This window comes from Pleurodeles waltl, chromosome 11, assembly GCF_031143425.1.
Source record: "Pleurodeles waltl isolate 20211129_DDA chromosome 11, aPleWal1.hap1.20221129, whole genome shotgun sequence".
In the NCBI taxonomy this organism is placed as follows: Eukaryota; Metazoa; Chordata; class Amphibia; order Caudata; family Salamandridae; genus Pleurodeles; species Pleurodeles waltl.
In genome coordinates this window covers 36,455,200-36,461,358 of record NC_090450.1, presented here as the reverse complement: position 1 = coordinate 36,461,358, position 6,159 = coordinate 36,455,200, and positions in this window count along the sequence as shown.

The following is a 6,159-nucleotide window of genomic DNA, read 5'->3' as shown; positions in this document are numbered from 1 at the left end:
TATATTTCTTCAGAGCAAAGGTTTTGATGTTTCTCTGACTAAGGGATTGTGCACTACTTCAGGCACTAGGCAGATGTTGCACTGTTTCTGTTCTTTTGTGCTGATGCCGCTGAGGCTGAAACCACAATATCCACCTCTGACAGTGGCCAGAAGAGCCCACCATATCTAGCGATGCAGATCAGACAAAGTATTGGAGATGTATGGAGGATGAAATGGTCAGTGCCCAATAACTCAGGTGGCACAGTCTATATATCGTCTAGGACTAGCGGGCATTCCCTGCTGGAACTCTGCTTCTTGTGTGTTTTAATCAACATGCTATAACCTTAAAGTCAATTTTGTCATGGTTGGATTTTCTCAGGCCCACTGTGAATGATGAGGGTTGACCACAGCTGCATGGGCTTCAGCGGTCAGTAGAAGTGAACAGTTTACGAGCTTTAGATCGAAAAGCATGCACCACTGCCTCTGCTGAATCAATTTTTGAGATGGTTTGCTGCTTTGGGGTCAGCAAAGCCTCGCCTAGCTACTTCAGTGGCCTTCTCCAGGCCAGGATATATAATCAAAGGGGTCCTCACAATTCCTTGGAGACAGCAAGGGGCACAGGTAGGTTTCACTACTTACTGATGGAGCAGGAGGTATAGGGGACCACCACAAGATGCTGTAGATGATTGTTCTTCCACTTGTCCCCTGGCAGTGCAGTTGTTTGTGGAAACCTTGTCTCCTGTACAGCACCTGAACATCCACTTGTCCCCCAGTTTTAAATTCTTTATGACAGGTCCCAAGGTCCTGTGGCAGCTGGGCTGACAAACTTCATCCAGAAAGGCTCGGCAACCTTTTTCGCCACTGGCCGGGCAATTTTCCTTCAGTGGACAGGGTGAAAGAGAAGTCCCAACAAGGGTACACTTTCTGAAACATATTTTTGTATGGAAGTGGTTCTAAACATTAGCCCACATTGATTCAGTGTTGTACAACAACACTGAGAAATTGGAGAAAAGTATGCAGACCAAAAGATTTTCTCTGAAGAAAGACTTTAACTATGATGGGAGTTGAAAGTTGGATCCAACTTCCACAAGCTATAAGGCTAACCAAGACCCAGCCCATTTTAAAGATACAGACACACGTCTCCTCTAGTGCCTATGTGCAAGCAGTTGGATAGCTGTGGATTTGTAGTGCTGAATAATTACTGTGGTATAGTATGGTGACTATGGTCAACTGGAGATGTTTGGCGGGGATTTCAGTCCCAACATGGCCTCCCGATCATGGGCCCGGCCACGAAACAGAAAGTAACATTTATCCTGGAAATTCTGAGAACACTTCTTGGAGAGGATTTTTTTTTTTTTTTTTTTAATTATTTTTTTAACCTGAAGCCATTTTAAAACGTTTTTTCTTCCTCTGCCTTATGCACCATCTAATCCAGTTGGCTACCAAACAGGTTTGGTCCCGTAAAAGGCAGCTTTTGTATAAGGTTCCTCTGGATAGCCTCCAATTTCAAGACTTCATCCATAGTAATTGACAACCTGCCACTGAGGCCATGGCTGCGGCTTCCGGTAAAAGAAAGGCAACACTAGACATGAGTTTGGACAACAACACTATATTAGCCAAAATACTAGAGGAGTCTGAATGTAATCGTATAACGGGGGAAATCTTTGCGCAAAACCTGTGAGCATAGCTGAATAAGTATTCGCCCTCGGTGTGAAGTTGGAAGCCGCTAGGAACACTTGAGTGTTGCTTCCTCTACTTTAGAAAGGATGACATCCTTGGAGGCCAAATTGGAAGCTGAAGCCATGGATGCCAAAATAGTATTAACTTCAGGAATCAGTGGGAAGTCCCAATAAAAATCTCGGATCAATTATCTATTTTTCAGGAAATGAGGTATTGAAGATTTATCCGGGTCTTTCCAGTCCTTTTATAAAATGTCTTAATGTACACCTTAGGGAGGCAAGTCATCTATACTGTCAGTAGTAATCTGCAAATAAATGCCTTCTTCCTGTTGGGCTTTTGCTTCAGAACCCCATGTTTCTCTGAAGTGGATCAATAATTCACCCAATTTTGCAATGGCATGTCATTTCCTTTCTGATACTCCTCAGGATCATCACCCTGATCTCTGGGTTCAGCCATAGCAGTAGCGTAGGCCTCCTTAATGAGGAACTGACTGCAGATCAGTACAAGACATATGAAGAATCTGGTCTCCCATGTCATCTGTTAGTCTGTTGGCGTCAGGAAACATTACAGGGGGTGGGGTATTTGTTAGAAGACTAAGAAACATAGAAAAAAGACTAAGGGCTTGATTTAGATCTCTGAGATTGGATATCCCGTCCGCCGTATTACGATCGCTATAGGATATAATGCGTCCCACCATTGGACTGGTGGCCACGCCCCTCCGTCACTGATTACTTTAGCCTGCATTCATTTTTCATACATGGTGTGTTTTATATTTTATATGTATTTACCTTAAGGTAAAAGGGCAACAAAATAGTAGCAGAATAGGTTCTGTTTAGCTGGATCCTGCCCTGCACCTACACTCACTGACCACCCCCCAGTTACACCCAAGATCAGTTCCCATACATTTCCATGCGCTTCACTCACTGGCTACCATTACAACGCGACGGTAGCCGTACTTGCAATGCTTGTAGCCTCTGTCTGTTGCCTCGAGCGGCCACCTCCCTCCCTCCTTGTTCCCAGAAGGCTAAACATTTTACAGCTAGACATTTTTGCTCAGACGCCATAAAAATAAGACTTTTGTCAGTGGAAAATTGATTGCTTTTGGATCCCCGTTTGTTCCTCAAATGTTCAAGACGTGGAGTGTGTGCTGGTGGCTGTGTGCAAATAAATGATTTGTTACAGTAATTTAGTTATCAGTTCGGTCCTTTCCACGGACAAACGCTGTTCATTCAACAAAATTCGTTAATAGTACCAATATGTTATAGCGCTTAGAAACGGCAAAATCGCAGTAGGGAGCTCTATAAGGTGAAAGGTATTGTTATTGTGTTGTTGAAATTGTACAGGAAACACATTTTGCGCCTTGAGTTTAAAAGCCAGCTATTGTTTCTTGGACTGCCAGCTTTGACCAGCAGGTGGCAGCATTTGCTACATTCACGGCACTCCGTCCTGGTGACATGTTTGCAGGGACATCTCTGAAATGTAACCTGGCAGTGCCGGGGAGCGCAGGGGCTTGCTTGCATCTCTGATTCTGATGCCAGGATCAATCTAGCAAGTATTATACCGAGGGACACCCCAATCATACCAGGAGTTTTTCCGACATCGAGTGTAAGAAAGACTTTCAACCTGACTCACTAAAATGACATTTACTGAGGGCTGTCTGCAAACCTACATCTCTTTCTCTTGTTGACGCTGTGTGTTAGGTACCGTGTTTTATACTTAAAAATATACAAGTGTAAAAGCACCACTTCCTGCCCTGGTCTGCAGGACAATGCAATACAAAATAGTTTGTTTACATGACAAATTAAACAAGTCTTGACAAAGTAAGTACATTTAATAAATAAAGCAGTGCAGGCTATGTAGTATAGTTTCAGGCTATTTCGAGGTCTCCTTTTTTTATGCAGTTTGCATCTTCTGGTGAAAGAAATGGGCACATTTTGTTTTCATTGGATAACCCTTTAATTTAGGGTTAGAAACCTAAGGAGTACTCTTGGGACTGGCCAGCAGGGGGTGCTAGAACACTCATATGCGCCCCTACTGTTAGTCCTTACCCTGTGTCTCTCCATACAAAAGTTGTGATTCGGTCTCAGTGTGTGGTGTTCAGCCGTTCACAGGTAGTAACGTGAGCAGGAATCCTCGGCCATGGCCAACAGGAGGCGCTATAAGGGTCAGTCTCACTGGTTGGTATATGCTTCGACTCAGATGACTCGTTGGGGAGGGTAGGTTTCATAAGAAAGTTGTGCCTCAGTCCTGGCACATTTTAAGTGGTGGGTGTAAAATTCTTAGAGCCCGGAGTTCTGAAAAAATTCCATCAACCGCCATGTGGTGGAGTTTTTTTTCTTGGGGGTGGCTCGCCAACGTTGAGGTGTCGAGTGAGTATTTGCACCTTCCTAGTGTGATTTTTGGGGCTATAACACGTCCCAGTGAGATTTCTCAACGCGGGCATTCGTGACAGGTCGCAACCATTTGTGCTGTGACAGCTGCAGCTCGAGTAGAAAATCTACTTGAGCGGCAGAAAGAAGGAGCGCCCTCTGGTGTGCCGTGTGGTGCCATTCATGCTCATTTTTAGAGCACGGAACAAGCTCTATGGTGTTAAAAATCAGCGCAGTGTGCCTGAATTCCACCCACGCGTAGAACCTTGCAGAGATTTTATGTAATTCTGCGGAATTCTGCGGGGTTAAACTGCGAGTCCCGCCCAGTCATATACTTTTGGATGTGCAACAAAGAAAAAGGTCACAGTTTCCAGTGGAAAAAGTGCACCCCTAGCGGTAGTTGCCCCCTACCATCACCAATTTAAAGTAAAAAAATAATCTAGGAGGCATCAGAAGAAGTCTAATATCAACGATACAATTACTTTTGAGTCGCTATACAGAGGCATTGTAAACATACTAGGGAGGTGGACAGTTTCCGTAACAGTACAGTAAACACGGTATTCTCTTCTATTGTAGGTACAACCATTTGTGTTGTACTCCAACGTAAGTACAACCAACACGTGTTATCTATATCAACATCAAGATTGCGAAACAGACTGCGGCAAAATAGCAAAAAACTGTTCACTTCCCTAGTATGTGTACAATGTGATTTATGAGATCAATACACCTCTGTAAACCTACTCCAAAGTAATTGTATCTTGAATATTGGACTTTTTGTAGTGCTTCCTTGGTTCACTTGTTTGACTTTTTGAAGTGTTTTTTGCCTTGGGCACCATTGTTGCCGCAGGCGCCCTCACCCAGTTCTCACCTTCGCATGCGCTTTTGAGTGCCAGGAGTTGATAGTTGCACCGAGCTCCCAGCGCACAGAGAAATTATAACTGTTTTAAAGAGAATTCAGTCCTCCCTCTGTCACCATGGAAACCTCTCACCCAAAGGAGAAGATTTCTCGACCGTGTTTCCAATTTCCGGGGGTGCCAGCCCGTCCCCCATCCTTCAGAGATGCTGCACACAGACTTGGTACACAAAGGGGCACGGTTAGTGTGTATTTAGGTTAGAAAAACGAAAAAGTGATGGGTAGATGCTTGAATTAATCAGAGAGCTCAACAGTCTATCTTTTTTTGGCTCATGGTACCACTCCAGACAGAGACATCCATATGCCAATAAGTCTTGGCCCTGCTGTGGCAGGAAATGTCCAGCTATAACTGCCAGGCAAGGTCAGCTCTAAATTAGGACACCAACATCCCCTGACCAGTTTTGGCCTATTTGCACCTCACCAGAAATGGGAAACTTGACGGCTTACTGAGTATTGGTCCCACAACTGAACAGACCCTTTTCGCTTAGGGTGTCTGACTTAGAAAAATAAAAGTGATGGCTCGAGTGCTTAAATAATTCTCGGCCACTGGTTCACTCAGGCTGCTTTATAGTTCATTGTTTTGTGCTCACTGTGCCACTCCAGACAGAGACCAGCCATATACAAATCAGTCTTTGTCGTGCTCCAATGCTGGTGTGCATATGGTTGCTGCAAGACTTGTGTGCATATGGTTGTTCCAAGACTTGTGTGCATATGGTTGCTCCAATACTAGTGTGCATATGGTTGCTCCAAGACTGGTGTGCATATGGTTGCTCCAAGACTGGTGTGCATAGGGTTGCCCCAAGACTGGCGTGCATAGGGTTGCTCCAAGACTGGCGTGCATAGGGTTGCTCCAAGACTGGTGTGCATATAGTTGCTCCAAGTCTGGTGTGCATATAGTTGCTCCAAGTCTGGTGTGCATATGGTTGCTCCAAGACAGGTGTGCATATGGTTGCTCCAAGCCTGATGTGCCTGTGGTTATCAGTGGATGACACTTTTTCAAGCATGTGATGTTTCTATGGTTGTTTTAACATTACGCCCTAAGTGGGCACAGATGTGTGTCTCATGCTCACTGTTCCAGACGATCCAAGCTGCAGGTCACTGATGAAGCCCAACAGTGCTGTAACTAGTCTGATTTTGCTTGATTTCCCTTCATTGAGGAAGTGACCAGGGATTTATGGCTGAACTGCTCCCATTGGAGCAGGGCCATGACTGGTTTGC